The sequence below is a fragment of the Oxyura jamaicensis genome, chromosome 1 (genome assembly GCF_011077185.1).
Source record: "Oxyura jamaicensis isolate SHBP4307 breed ruddy duck chromosome 1, BPBGC_Ojam_1.0, whole genome shotgun sequence".
In the NCBI taxonomy this organism is placed as follows: Eukaryota; Metazoa; Chordata; class Aves; order Anseriformes; family Anatidae; genus Oxyura; species Oxyura jamaicensis.
This window is the reverse complement of record NC_048893.1, coordinates 125,944,653-125,960,819: the sequence shown is the minus strand read 5'-3', so window position 1 is coordinate 125,960,819 and position 16,167 is coordinate 125,944,653.

Sequence of the window (16,167 nt, the reverse complement as noted above, 5' to 3'; positions counted from 1 at the left end):
TCAGCTCAATCACAATCTTGTACCTGAAAAGACTGAAATGCAAGTTATTTGTATTTTTTTGCATTGCTTGCAAAGTATGAAGAAGTCACTTGTTATAAGAGACTGGGTGTATTGCATGTAGGACACAGAGTAACCATCTCCTTGTCTTCCATGTCTATACAGAACACTAACTCCTGTATGCTCCTATAAGCGAGTAGATGAGTGATCTTTGAAGAAATCTGAGTCACAGTAGAAAAAAAAAAAAAAAAAACATCCCTAGTTCACCTCCTGGATATTTTTTAGCTTGTTGTCCTAAGAAAAGAGTGCTTGTGAATCACCACCTTTGAGCTCACTGGCTAATTGAAAACAGATGTGAAGGTAAGGTACACGTTCAAAATACCCTGCAGGATATATAAAAGCCAGGATTTCAGAAGTTAAAATATATATATATATATAAATATATATATATATATAATAAAATAAATTAATCCCTTCATCAATCCCTTCATCTCCCTAACAGATAGGCAGATTTCATGTGTTACAATTTTTTATTTTTTATTTTTTTTCCTTTTTTAAGAAATGCTGGCTGGTGGATCAGTGCATTTATGTACTGGCATGTAAGTTGCCCTCAGAAAGAGGTGTCACAGGGGCTAGACAAGGCAATGGGATTACTACAACTTGGGGGGATGTAACAACATAAGGCTTTATTCCTCCTCCTACTTCTGGTGGAATAATTGATTTTTCCTCTCATAAACTGAAGTCTCCTAACAATTGCACAATTTTGAGAACAAAGGGTAAAAAAGGGTCCATCTCGACTCCCGTTTAACAAAGAGGCAATCACTTTAAGTAAGCCTGTGTTGTTCTCCCTGTGCTTTGGCCACCTGACATGCCAGGTAATGTGTCAGGCAGTTCTGACTGCCTTTTGGATTCAAGACATGCACAGAAAACTGTAAGATTCACAGAAAGATATTTCAGCGGGATGCTAGTGCAAGTAGCAGCCCTAGTGCAGAGGTGAGAATGACAGGTGGTATGGATCAACATTTCTCTAGTACTAGCAAGAGAGCTGCTTTTGAATGGGCTTAAACCCAATGTTGTAGCCATTCATATCTATTCCCAGGGGAACTATACAATGATGGGGAAAAGATGAAAATGTGAAGAAGGGTAACTTAACTTACATTACTGAGATGCTGCATTACCTTCAAAGGATGCATTGTCTACCCCAAGGTGTTGGTAGTTAAGGTCGCATTTCAAAGGAAGCCAAATGATTTTAGGAATGAAAATATAAAGCTGGAGCTTGTAAATAGCCTTAAGTCTACCCTGCAGTGACACCTTGAGGGGAAAACATTAAAAATAAATAACCAGAACATGCGTTTCAAATCAGTGCTAAAGAAATGGGAACTACAAGACAACCTGGAAAGACAACTGTCTGGCTTCCTGGAGCAAACCAAGACAGTGCAGGGTTTTATAGCATCATTCCTGCCAAACAGCTTTCTGCTAAGCCTTACCACCTCTACGTTTTTCCTGAACACATCCCAAGCATCTAGAGACTCATTTTCCCTCCCTTTTTCTTTTCCTTTGAAGGAGATACAGGAAGTATCTTATGATTTTCAAATAATGTTTTGGATCAACACCAATTTTTGTTATTATTTCTGCATTTGAAAACGGCCTTCCAACAAGAATCTGGTATTCTTCTGGAAGAGGCAACCTCTCATTCCTTGTGCCATTAGAAGTAATTGCTGAGACTCCTGGAGATCAAGGAAAGGCTCCCAGGTAATGCAGGGATGGCATCACCATGAGAGTCTGTTCTGACAGATTTTGATGTGGGGTCAGTGCAGTGGTTGCAGCCACAGCAGGTGGATTGGCTCTCTAAAGGTTGGTCTTACCTACAAGTTCTTACAGAGGATTTATTCAGTCATGACTCAGGAATGGCAGCTGAGATGTGCTCTTGGAAGCAGCCAACATTTAGGGCTGCATACCCTCATCTCTGCTGAGAGCAAAGGCAGCCTTTTGTGGAAATGCCCTCTGTGGAGCTCTTCTAACAAACTAAGGTGAAACAACATCTCTGGTGTAAAAGCGATAGTCTGTATGAGATAGAGTAGCTGCAGGTGACCACTACTCCTTTGAAAGGACACGCATATAGGAAAATACCACTTGCATAAGGCTTCCACAGGTTTGAAGTCTATTGGAAAACCTTCTGTGCTGTGCAGCCAAATAACAGGTTGGCATACACCATTCTTCTCAGGAAGAGCAGTCAGGCATTGGGACGGGTTGTCCAGGGAGGCGGTGGTGTCACCATCCCTGGGGGTGTTCAAGGAAAGATTGGACGTGGTGCTTAGGGAATGGCCTAGTGGGTGACATTGGTGGTAGGGGGATGGCTGGACCAAACAATCTTGGAGGGCTTTTCCAGCCTCAATGATTCTGTGATTTTATGATTCTTTATAACCCCTCTAGCAGGGCTTTGGTTCAATGTTTAAGAGCCCAGGTGTTGCAGTTTAGCCCTAGCAGGCAGCTCAGCACCACACAAATGCCCAATCACTCTCCCCAGGTGGGATGGTGGAGAAAATCAGAAAGGTAAAAGTGCAAAAACTCATGGGTTGAGATACGGACAGTTTACTAGGTAAAGCAAAACTGCACATGCAAGCAAAACAAAATAAGGAATTCATTCACTGCTTCCCATCAGCAGGAAGGTGTTCAGCCACTCCCAGGGCAGCAGGGCTCATCATGCATGATGGTTTCTTGGGAAGACAAATGCCATCACTCCAAACATTCCCCCCGAGCATGACCTCATATGCTATGGGACATCACTCTGGCCAGCCTGGGTCAGCTGTCCTGGCTGTGTCCCCTCCCAGCTCCTGCTGCACCCCCAGCCACCTCGCTGGCAGGGCAGCCTGAGGAGCAGAAAACTCCTTGGCTGTATGCAAACACTGCTCTGCAACAACTGAAAACTTCACTGTGTTATCACCACTGTTTTCAACAACAAAAACAAAACAAAACAAACAAACAAAAAAATCACCTTATGAGCCTCTACAAAGAAAATTATCTCTACCCCAGTCAAAACCGTGAGACCAGGTAATGCAGAAATGTTTGTGCAGCTCACAGCCCTCATGTTTTGTGAGTATATGGGATCCTTTTAGGTTCCCGTGGGGAGAAGGGGAAGGTGGAGGTCTTTCATAATGTTACTGCCACATACAAAGCAAGAGATAACACTGCGTACTTCTGCTAAGGAGATAAAGGACACGAAAAAGATCTTATACATTGGATGTTATGTGCTCTGGCATACTAATATGGATTAATTTTAATTTCTAATCAGTGCGTTTAATTTGTAAAGCCTTAGAAAATGCAATTGATATCATTTGGGAAGAGCACATACTAAGAAAATGAATCTGAGGTTTAAGTTCAAAATTCATTTTAACCCTGCCTGTGGAGCTCCTAACCTTTATAATTAAGCTACCTCAGATGTCCAAAAATATCTTAAAACATAACTAAAAGGAAAGCTTGTGACCTCTGCCAAACACTGTATTCAGCACATTGTTTACTGCTGCATGTATGAAACGCACATTAAGTTTAATTCAAGACAGATGGTGTCACTGCAGCAGTCATGTGTGTCCCATATGTGCTGGCAGCAGGGGAACAGGAAATATTTTTTCTATTCACTGCAACATTAGTCTCAATTACCTTGAAATTAATCTAAAATAAATAAATAAATGCATATTTTATTGGTTTCCGCTTTCCAAACATAAGAAAAAAAAAAACTCTGTATGGGATTAATCAATATTTACAAACCACTGTAGGATTCAGCAAGCCAACAGGTTGCTGACAGCCCCCTCAAGGAAACCCTACGGGCTTATCAGCCCACTCTAAAGTTTTACAGGAGGACATTTTATTTCATCCCAAATTAACCATCTCTTGGCATTGGTGATGGCAGAGACTGCCTCCATCACAGGCAGCTCACGTGGAGCCAGGTTCATTAAGTACAAACATGACTATGTCATTTCCAAGGTTGCCTGGGAAACAGTTACGCTGCTTCAGCTTGGTGTGCAGCCCAGACCCAACCTGCCAAACCCAAGCTCATCCCAATCTCCACAGCTGGGTAAAGCATCACAGAGACAGCCCACCCCGATCTGGCTTGCCTGGCAGGCAGCTTAAGTTATTACTCCTGGCCAGGTGTGTGTTTGGGTGGAACAGTGGGACAAAATTCAGTGTAAGATATTATGGAAGGAGGAAGTGATGTTTCTTTATTAACAGCTCTGAGAAATTCCATTCTACTTGTTAACAACCATTCTCTCATATATTTTTTTCACCCATTCTCTTACATCACTTACGAGCACCAAGATACCTGCGCTCAGGTCTGGCTTAGATCACTTGTATACAATCAAGAACAAGGGACACCAGCTGTCATGTCAAGTCCTTCATTTTCCACTGGGGTTCATCCTGCAAGTCTGGGGGGGGGGGGGGGGGGGCCCCCAAGAAAACAAACAAACAACAAAACCATTTTGGACAAACCTCTCATATCCTTTGAGAACCATCAGCTCTTCAGGACTCTTCCCTAACTAACCTGAGTATCAAGCTGACTTCAGGTTGGCTTGATGGAGTTCAATTACAATTCTTAGGCCAGGTCGTCACCCATTACCCATTTTTCCTTGTTTAGAAGATAGTGGAGTTGAACTCAATGATTCTTGTGAGTCCCTTCAGACTCAGGATATTCTTTGTCTGTGTTCCTCATGGTCTGACAGGGAAAGGCATGTGTGATGTGCTGTATGGGATATGTTGCCAGGCTGGTGCCATCCTCCTGTTGCAAAGTGTGCTGGAGTCAGCTGGGCTGGGGTTTTCTAATAGTGCAGGTTGTCTTGGCTTGGTAAAACAACCTGTGCCTCCACTTTACTGCTGGGTGAGGTGGGTAAGGTTTCTTGATAACCAAGAAATTCCCTCACTGCCTCCTTTCCAGGGGAGAAGCTGGCCCTGGAATCTACACAGCTGCCCTTGCTCTTGCAAACCTACGCTGCTGGCTGCTCCCCAGCTCTCTCTGCACATGGCCAGGGTGGTCACTTTTCAGTCATTTTTATGTCTTGCATGGAGCAAGCTCACAGTAATCCATCTTGGGCTAAGTGCCGATGTTCACTGTAAGGGAACAGGCTGAATGAAGCCTGGAGCATGTTTTGGTGTGGCCTGGTTTGGAGAGAGGAAAGATGTGACCCTTCAACACCATTTGTTTCTATCCAAATGGCTTTTATGCATGTGCATGCTACCCGCTAACTCCACAAATCTGTAACACCTGTGGTGCCCACAGCACTGCTACACATCCTCAGAGAACCGATGGTTTTCACTGCACAGTTCAGCTGTGCATTATTGGGTAGATGGAGCTCCAGCCCAGAGTAGCTATCATTTACAATTCTCCTTTGAGTAAAGACTACTGGGTAGGCCTTTTAAAAAGGGGTGAAAAACAGCCTTGAATTGTACAAATTGGAAGAAATAGCTGCTATCTGTATGTGTGCCAGTTTGTGCCACAGGGAAGACGGGTATTATAAATGCTCTGGGATTCCATTTCATCCTCTTACTGTAGCTTTCTCCACAACTGCATCCTCTCTAGTAATGGTATTAAATAATGCATATGTAATTTTGTTGTTTTATGCTGTGTTTTGCTTCTAACACTGGCCTGGGACCATGTTTCCCTCCCTTCCCTGAAATACACCGTAGAGGATATGGAGATTCTTCCACTTGTTTCTGCTGCTTTTGAAGAACTAAAAAATATTGTCTGGAGCTCACATCCCTTCTTCATTAGTATCTCCTGACTCGATCAGATGGTCAGACACAACATGCCATCTGTAGTAAGCCCTGCAGCTTGACATGCCATGCCAAGAGAATTTGGTTGACAGCCTTTATTCATCAGATGATTCTGTAGGCAGCTCATTACCAAATGATGAACTTTCCTGTCTCTGGTTAATTATCAGTTTTCAAAGTCTATTGGGTGAGATCAGCTAACCTACAAATGACTAATGGTTCATTTCTGTTTTATTTTTTTTTTTCCCTTGGAATTTTTACTAAATTGTTAAAGAATACACCAAAATTTCAGAAACTTTCAGAACATCTTTTGGATAGATATCCTCACAAAAAATAATAATAATAAAAAAAAAATTGGCAAAGACCAGATAAATAAATAAATGTGTAATTTAAAAGTTAACTTTGACACATTGTGCTCTAATGCATAAACACTCTTAACATGAAATCATGAAAGGCCAAAACATTTCCTCCTGCAACTCTGCTGATATCAGAAAAAAAATGCACAGAGAATTTAGTGATAATAATCTAAAAAATACATATTTTCTTTTTCTTTTTTTTTCTTCTGTGTGAATGTAATTATGTAAATATATAAATTACTTTGAAAAATTAATGTCTTTCTCTGTTGAAAGCTGTGCTGTTTACCTGAGGAGTTTATGTCTTTCAGATCAGGCACTGTTTTATTCTGCAGCTGAAGACAACTTGTTGCATTCTGGGTGCCAGTTTATTTTCAGAAGCTATTAGTTTTGTTTACGATCTTACCATTCAGAGCTGAATTTCATACAAAGGTGGATGAACAATTCCCTTTCTCAACACCTTTCTGTGGGTCAGCGCAAGAGAAATGAGTGCAGAGCAATAGGAAATTATATTGGGAACTGTGTTGCATTGAGAGAGACCAAGCAAGCGAAGATTCAGGAGCCACAAGCTACAGTTCATAAAAATAAATCTCATGCAAAACCAGGATTAAGGATGGTATTTTATGCCTGGAGAGGCACTGGATTTGCTCGTGTCGCATCAGTTGCACCAAGCACATGAAATTTGTATTCCAGGTTGGGTCAGGGCAAGCATCGGGTCATGACCAGTAAAGCGTTATAGAAAGCTATGTAACGGAGGAAGGATTACATTATCTGTCTCACCAACACTGCATACTGACAGGTGCCTTTCCCAAGGAGAGGCTCAGCACCCTGCAGGCAGTCTGTCCAGCTCCCACGCTGCTCCTTGTGCTGCTGAGGATCCCTACCAAGGGCCATGGGGATGAGCTCTGCAGGACATGCTCCTAGCCAGGCATGTGGGTAGCATCAAGAAGGGGAAAAACAACTGTGAAAATGCAGGGCTTAAGGGTGAGGTAGCCTGCATGTAGAGAGCTGCTGGAATGAAATCGTACCAGGGAAAGCAAAGCAATTCATCTCCATAAAGCAGTTTCTGCTTTTACATTCCCTCTGCACACAGAATGAACAATACTGGAAAAAATGTATTTTTAAAACACAAAAATAACCAAGAAGTATACCAACAGAAATGTTATGGTCTTGCACAAAAATGTCTATGTGGATTTTCAGGAGTGGTAAATGTGACTTATGAAGGAGGTAAAACAGATGCATCATGCTATCCAGCTGGCCCTCCATCCTGTCTATGGCCATGCATCAATTGAGAGGTATCCTGGGAAACACTCACTACATATATATTATGCATATAAACCACAGCTAAAACTGAATGGGAAATATTGTCTTTGGGAAAACGCATCTCATTACAATTAACTGATGTTTTGCAGCTGTATAGTACTCTAATTAGGAGATTAAAAATTGATTTACTCATAGTTCACATAGATAAAACTTTTATAACAGGCGTCTCTAAACACAATGATAAATTTGCTATTTTTAAGAGCTATTCTAGCTGCCAGTTTCGATCTCCAGCAGCATGAAGTGATTAAGTGCAATTCCCGATTGAACCACTAGGCGGCGTTGGGCAGTGGTGGAAGAGTTCAATTTTGGACGTCATATGGAATGTAGCACCGCGTCTTGCACACGGCAGTGAGATACCAGCTGAGTGCTTGCTGTATGTTCATAAAAGTTCTATAATAAATACACAAAATATGTCATCAAAATACTTTAAAATTTCCGTTCGGTGCATAACGAGGCAAAGTCTTAAGGCCGACCTCTGGTTAAGCTTATTATTGACAGTCTTAGGGCTGTCACCAAATCCAGCAAGATCAAATCAAACAGGTCCCAGTACTTAGACATCAGCCAGGTAGCAGGTTCCTCTCTTCTCTTGTGAACAAATCTATGCAAAAAGTATTTTTGAAAGAAAGACTACATTTTATCTGCCCTTTGGAAATAAGAAAACTGATTATGAACTCTCTTTTTCACTTTACTGTTGGTTTTCCAGAGTCTTATGCCATAGTCAGGGTCTAATTACCCCTACAATAGTTTCCATATACGTGAACTACTTACAGATATTTACTACCTAGCCATGTATGGGGGGCTGAAAAGTTTTGTTTTGTTTTGTTTTGTGTTGTTTTTTAATGCAGGGTTGGCAATGTTCTTTATGCTAATATTGTGAATATTGTGCTTTATGATAATATTGTGAAACAGTAGAGAAAAAGAACCAGGAAAATAAAATGCTATGAGGGAAATAAACATTTCATGCATGCAGATGAGATGAACCCATCCCTCATCTCCAATATGGAAGCCTCTTGACTTTTGCTAAGCAGCAAAGTACTAGCAAAGACATAAAAGTGCAAAGCTCACACCAGTTATTTTCCCATGCAGTCAGCTGTTGACATACAACTGTTGATATGCCCCTTTGATGTTCCCTTTATTTGAAAAAATAAAAAATACATTTTAAAAAAGCAAATAGACAAACTAGTGCGTGTAAACAATATAAGTCACTGTGTTTATTTGTTTATTCACCTGAGCAAGTACTAGACTTTATTAGTGTGCTTTAAGTGAGCAGCCTCTCAGTTGGTTTCCATCAGAAATACTATCTCCATAATGTGCATGGTATAAAGGAGTACATGTTATACCCGATGAGGAGGCAGCTTCTTGGCAGAAGTCCAGAGAACAAGTTTTTATTGAGGAATATATTTCCTCTGCCCCCTTTAACATTGCACCCCATGAAGGCTCACAAACACCATTAGGACCATGAACATTAATTGTTGATGTAACAAAGTTGCAGAATCAAAGTAATTTGCCACATTCTGCTTTATCTCCTTCATGCCGGCTTCTTTTAGAGATCACTGGCAGGAAGCAAGAACTGAAACATGAGGACCCTCTAAAGGTGAGACAGCTGCTCGAATTGAATGCATTAACCTATTCTCCACAAATTACTCCTCACCTGCATCCTCACTGTCACACACACACAGCCAAGCTCCAGCTACACAGTGACAGAAATCATCCCTTCCCCATGTGTTTGCTCTTCAGCCAGCCATCTGCCGCCAGCCACCAACAGCAGAGCACTTTGGGGAACATCTCTGTCAATTTGTGCTGGGGGCAGGGTCAGACATCTTGTGTTAAAGCCGGGTACGGAGATGTTTGTTTTGCAGCATGGCAAAGTGACATCTAACTGCCTGCCTCATAAAAAATGATTTTGCTTCAGCTTTGAACTCTCTTAGCAAGATCATCCCTAGCTTGACAGCAGCTGGAAAGTGAGACCATGGCAGGGGACCTGGCCTTGTGTTCCCCAGCCCCCAGTGTACACATATGAATACAACTTTCACTCTGGGTCACCAGTGAAGTGCTCCCAAACTAGGATCTGCCCATTAACTCAGCAAGCGTCTTTGGTAGTTGTCACTGCAAGCAAGTAACTGAGATGGATAGAGGAAAACAATGATTTTTATGAATTAGATTGCCTGCAGGGGTAGAAAGAAACAAATAACTCACCACATAAACCTGAAGTTTTGTTACCAAACCCATGGAGCTTCCAGACACGTAAATAAACCAACAGCATCGTGCCCTGCCACCCTCATTTTAGCAGTGCATGGAGATATTTACGTAGGCCTTCCCTGCAGTCTGGGGACATGGAGGCACCTGAGGCCATTGCAGCTTCCAGCCACTGCTGAGGGAAGGCCTGCTGATAAACTGGGTCGTAAAAGCCCATCTTAGAGATCGTCCATGCAGCCTTCAGTGAGACATCCATTACAGGAGGTCTCAAAGCATCACGGGCTACTTCACGTGGCAGCCAAGGGCAGCTGCAGCCAGGTGCACCTTCAGCACGCAACATTTCAGTCTGCCATGGATTATTAATCAGTAGATCTGCTGTATGCTAACCACAAGTACAGGTCACACAGACATTTAAACATGACTTTATTTCTTCCAAGATTATTTGAACTGACATATTTAGCTGACCTCAAATTAAATACCAAAGTCACTTCTCAGTTTTGGAAAAAAAAAAAAAAAAATCTTTTATTTTTCAGGTATCAAGTGAAGTTCTCTATTCTTCTTTCAGTGATACAATCTTGCTTTTCAAGATAATAGAGGAGTAAATTCAAGCCTGATTTTTCTTTCCTCCTGTGGCAAATATAAATTTGTAAATGGCTTTGTAATTGCAGTATGTTGCAAGCAGAGAAGCTCAGCAACCTTATCTTGTGAGTTAAGATTTGCTCTGCTTCAGAATAGATTGATAAGGGATTCCAGCACAAAGGTGAGGTAAATCAATGCACATCACCTGCAATAAGAATAAGACTTGTAAATTGACAGGGGAAAAGATAAAACCTGTTATGAGGATCAGCTAAGGAATCTATTTACTTATTTTATTTATTTATTTATTCTGGAAGTGATATAAGGTAACAGTGTTGTTTAGCACCTATGGATGCCTTTGAAGCAATGTATCAGCATTGGTTATCTTGTAGAAGCTTCTAAGGTAAATGAAATATTTTGTGCTAATGCTGATATCTGCACAAGTCCACAGGGGTATATGAAGAACATTAAAAAAAAAAAAAAAAAAAAAAAAAAAAAAAAGCCACTTCCCAAATTGTAGTCTCACAAGTCACCAAAATCACCTCAGAGAACCCCACATCCTCAGAGCTGCCTGCATCCATGTTACAGGAGGACTGCTCCTCCTGCTCTTCTTCTTTCTGAACTCACAGGAGAAGCAGCCTAGCTGCATTAGTTGTTTGAGTATCACTTTTCCATTTAACAGCACCTGTCACAAGGAGATTGAGCTCCTTGTTTTGAGGGGCACACCGAAAACAATTTAATAATTCCTTCTGGAGTTCCCCTGGAATGGTGTTCTACTGTCCTGAAATGTAATTTTAACAATTTCTCACAGCTTATGACTGAAGTCTGGTTTTCTTTTCCAGCCCACCTATGGTATTCAAAGCACATGCTCATTCAGCTCTCAATTTGAGCAATTTGACGTGAAGATTTACATCCCAAAATATCATTAGCAATTACTAAAACAAGATGTACTATTACATTGTTGAATATGGGCATATTATTGGTCAGCTTTATTACAAACAATTTCAAATTAAATTGAAGCATCACATCTGTTGTCAGAGTAAATAAAAGAGTAAGAACAGAGACTCAGAAACAAACAATAATTAACTGCAAAACAAATTCAGGTCTGAATTTATTGCTGGGTATATTATTTGTTACTCTCTGCTTTTAACTTGGGACATTCAGCCAAGTTCTGCCTACTCAAAAATTACACTAACAGCTGATGAAAGCTTGGGCAAAGGAGCAGAATATTTTTGGATCTGGGCCTGTGGAATCCCCCCCAGTCAAGCACTGAACTTTGAGCTGAGATCAAAAGCAGGTTCCACATCACCACATGGATGTCCAACGATGGAAGCCCTTAGAAATCTTTGCTGTCATCTTGGATGAGGACAGAATTTAACCCAAAGGTTTCACCAGGCCTAGAAAGCAGATCAGAACAGGGAAACGGGAAGCAGCAGAGAAGAAAGATTGCAATGGATCCCAAAAGACTTAAAAATCAACATTCAAAGTGGAAGAATGTTTACAGTTGTGTACAGAAAAATAGCCACTTCCCAGCTCTATGAAAAAATGCTGACATCTTTTTTTTTTTTTTTTTTTTTTTTTTATGATTTCAAAAGCAGAAATTCTTAATTTTAAGCATACAGCAAAAATTAAATTCCACAGGTGAAAGGGAGGTATGTGGGACAGGGTTAACAACCAATATAAGAGGACTTTATAAATATCACTGGGCAAGATGATGGCACATGAATGGCACATGGCTTAAAAGTGAGTTTTCCCCAGATTAGGTGTGTCACTGGGGTAGATTTACATGCATATGAGCTGTCTAATATGCCACAAATTCTAGTAAATTAAAAAAAAAAAAAAAAAAAAAAAAATCCCACATCACCACACACACACACAAAAAAAATCAAAACCACAAAAAAAATCAAATGGTGTTAAGGTAATCATTATTATAACCTCAGGCTATCCTTGGTCACATAAAACATTCAAATTCTAGATCTTCAGACACACTACTAATTAGAGGGTTAATGTGGATTTTTAAGGAATTTAATTCACTCCAAGAATTTTCAAGAACCAGTAAGAAAAAATACTTCGGTCAGAAGGACTCCATGTCAAAATGGCAGGACTCTTCTACTATTTATCTTCATTTTGTCTACAAAATGTCAATTTATCCAGAAAATACACTAGTTTGCACAAATTTATATCACTTCAGTGGAAAAACAAAGGAGGGATTTATTTCTTCTGTAAGCCTTTTCAGTTTTTTTGTTTGTTTGTTTGTTTGTTTTTCTTTATCCATAGAACCTGATATATTTTATGGTAGTTCAGTGGATTATTTACATATAACTTCAGAAGACAATATATTGAAATTTTGGGAAAATACAGTAAACAGCTATCATTGCTCATCTGCTTTGAGTATTTCTGCCAGTTCTATTTCTTTGTTATGGTTATAACAAAGAAAAGTTTTTAAATTAGCTATTTCTTTCAGAGGTAAAACATCCTGGTAATATAGTATGTTATTTTTTCCAGCCTCTGAAACATATCAGTCATAGCAAGACATATATCAGAGCACGCTTTTCAATGAAATTCATTTCTTTTACAAGGGTGAAACTAATATTATTTCCATAAAATTATTAAATGCTGATCTCTATTTTAAAAATACCATTTTTACTAAGAAAGTGCTGTGTACTAGTGAGGCACTTCGCATAGGAATAGTTCACTTAGTTTTGCAGTGAGATGGAAACACTAAGAAATTACGCAGGAATATAATGGCTCATTCCTGCGTTTATGCGGGCACTTCTCTGAACAAGCAGTGGGTAAATTATGCCACAACGTGCATGACTTGAGACCACATGGAATGAACAAATTTTAGATTATTGTTTTAGTTAATTAACCACAGCTGAGATACAGTGTTTGACTAAATAAATATGAATCGTGCTTTGAGAAAGTTAAGGACATCACTAGGAAAAAAAAATATATATATATATATAATAATCTCATAATAATCACCAGCATTAGGAGGTTGATGATTGTCTCCCACTGTAACTTCAGGTTTCTCCAGCTCACCTGCTGAAGTGAGAATAATTGTTATTCATAGGATGGCTTTTGTATTCATCATCCTGTCATGGACAGCTTTTTGAGGGAATAGTGAAAGACAATACTCTTATGTACAACATGGTCATTACACTGACTGAACAGCATGAGGAAGAGCTTACAATCTATTGAAGGAGAGGAAAAGACAGGCTGATGATTGGACTTGATCATCCTAAAGGTCTCTGCCAACCTGTGTGATTCTATGGAATATGAATTGATTCTTACTCATGCTGAACAAATCTTCAAATCCAACAAATGCTCTTAGTGATTAGGTGGTGGTTTTCAAAAAGCTGACAAAGAGTGAAGAATACTGAACTGGTTTGTCTGTCTCTTGTTGCTTCTCATTGCGCTGAAGTACGTATTCCTACAATTTTACAACTTCGTCCCATTTCTCTAATGTAACTTCATCTTTCTCAACTGATTTGGGATCATTAAAGAAGCTATTATGTTATCGACATTTGGACACACCTGGCTGATTTGATCATTAAGTTTCATACTTGGAAAAATAAAGGCAAAAATTCTGTCAACGCCTCCCAGATTCAATCCCTCTTTGAATTTCTACGAAGCTTAAGTATTAATCTACATTTAGATTCTTTAGATTCTTTTTTTTTTTTTTTTTTTTTAAATTGTAGTAGTATGGCAATACATTTAGTGACTGCTTAAATGAGGTTAAGAGGCAAATTCAAAGAAAAGACTGAAATGAGTAGCAGTAAGATCAACTTCCAGTAGGTACAGTTGAATTAAGAATCCTTAATTACAGAAAGTTAAAAAAAAAAAAAAAAAAAAAAAAAAACTCAACACCTTATATCCCCCAAATTAGTCATCAAGTACTCAGCTAGGGGTGGTGGTAGTGGTCAGGGTTGTGGAGAAGAAATGCTTTTTCTGTGTTACAGAATTACTTGTTTGAATCTTCCAGACACCTGAAAGCTTTATGAAGGTGTGCTTTGCATCAGGGATGTGACTTTTATCCACAGATTATCTGATTTAGCAGATATATCTGTTGGAAAGGAAAATATAGCTGTTCCCAATGTGATAAAGCTAGGCAAAGTTAATTTTAAAAGTGACCATCTTTCTGATCCTCAGCATTTGATCACTGGGGTGTGAGGGGGAGGAAAGCATGAAGGCTCTCAAAGCACGGTGTTGGTGGAGCCTATAGGGGGGGAACAGTACAGGCTGTGCAGAAACAGCAAAGTCCCATCATCCAGGTATTTGGGAAGATTTTGCAGCTTCTGTTTCTCCCCTCGTGCTTGAGAACATTTCAAAGGCAGGATCATAAAAGACATCACATGTTCAGTTCAAAATTGTAACTAGGGCTCTGAGAAGAGGGAAGGGGGTGAGTACAGAGGCAGCAGACATGGTTTTGAAGAACTCTTTACAAAGCACTTTTCTTTATACCTCTCTGCAGAGGTAAGGATTGCAGCTGGGCAGATGATTCACCACCTCTCCACTTAAACAATGAGGAGGAGGATTAGTTAACCTGAGACTCTTTATGAACCCACGGACCTGACCTAAATACCACAGTTAAGCAAGAGGTTTTTGTGAGTGTGGGATTTCAAGCAGGAACTGGACTAATGGGGACCTGACACCCCACCAGGCTTTGCTCTAACCAAGTTATAAACACGCAACTGCCATCCTGCACTTATGAATTATGAATTTCTCAATGCATTAAAGGGGTAAGGTTGCCACATACCAGAAACCTGAGGTCACAAAAGACCAAAGTAGTATCACCTTCTGGAAGCAATAATTAATAAGACTAAAGAGCAGTATGAAACCTCCTACTCTTTGCCTTTCCCCTGGGAGCATTTGATACAGATTTTCTCTTGGCTAGAAACTTGTACTGAATCAAGATGTTCACCTTGTTCCTTCCCAGCCGCATGCCTAGAATACAGAGCAGGGAGCATTTGGGGAAAAAAAAATATAACATCAAATCAAAATAAATAAATAAATAAAAAGATTGAAACCTAAAACAAACAAAACAAAAAACAACCCACCTGCGCTTATGCCTTTATGCCGATTCAAAATTTTAAATCCTTGCATCGACTCTTACTTACCACTGTCAAACTGCAGCTCTTCCAGGAAAGTAGGGAAGAGAGGAAAAAAAAAAAAAAAAAAAAAAAACAACTACCATTATTTGGGTATTCCTTTTGCTGACCCTGTCATCTTTGTTAATAGTATTTAATGAGTAACTCAGTCATGGATAAACATGCTAGCATTATTATTTTGTCATCTTAGCAGTCAGCATGGTTCAAAACAGTCACAAGACAGTCACAGTTCCCAAATTACCAAAAGCTGTGGGAAAACAATTAATTAGTAGCTGAGAGAGAAGGCTTAGCTGTTACTACCACGAATAATCCAGCAGCCTTTTGGTTGATCTGAAATGTATAAATACATACATACACATACTTGAAAAATAAATATGGCCATCCAACAGAGAATGCTTTAATGCAGACAGGTTTTCCCTGTCTGAGAGGTAGGAGAACAGAGAAAATCACTATAACAACCAATTTTATTTATTATACCATCTTGGCTGGAAAAACAGTCCTTTGACACAATGCCTCATCTTACAGTCTTAAATCATGCAGTCTTTAAAAGTGTTAAGACAGATGTAAGAGTGCATTTAGGCATGACGACTCATACTTCCTTTGCCAGGCTTCTATTTACAGCCAAGTTTTTTCCAACAGCTGGTAATAGAGCCATAGCAAGGTACGTATCTACATGTTACTGGACAGAAAACTATAGCTGTCTATCAGAAGTCACTGACGTTTGCTGGTTTTCAGAAATCAAAAACTACATTTTCTTGACTCTTTGGGGTCAAGACAAGTTGGCTCTGGGTATAATTTGACTACCACCCACACTTGTTCCAACTGCAGATTGCATAACTTGGGCCAGGTAC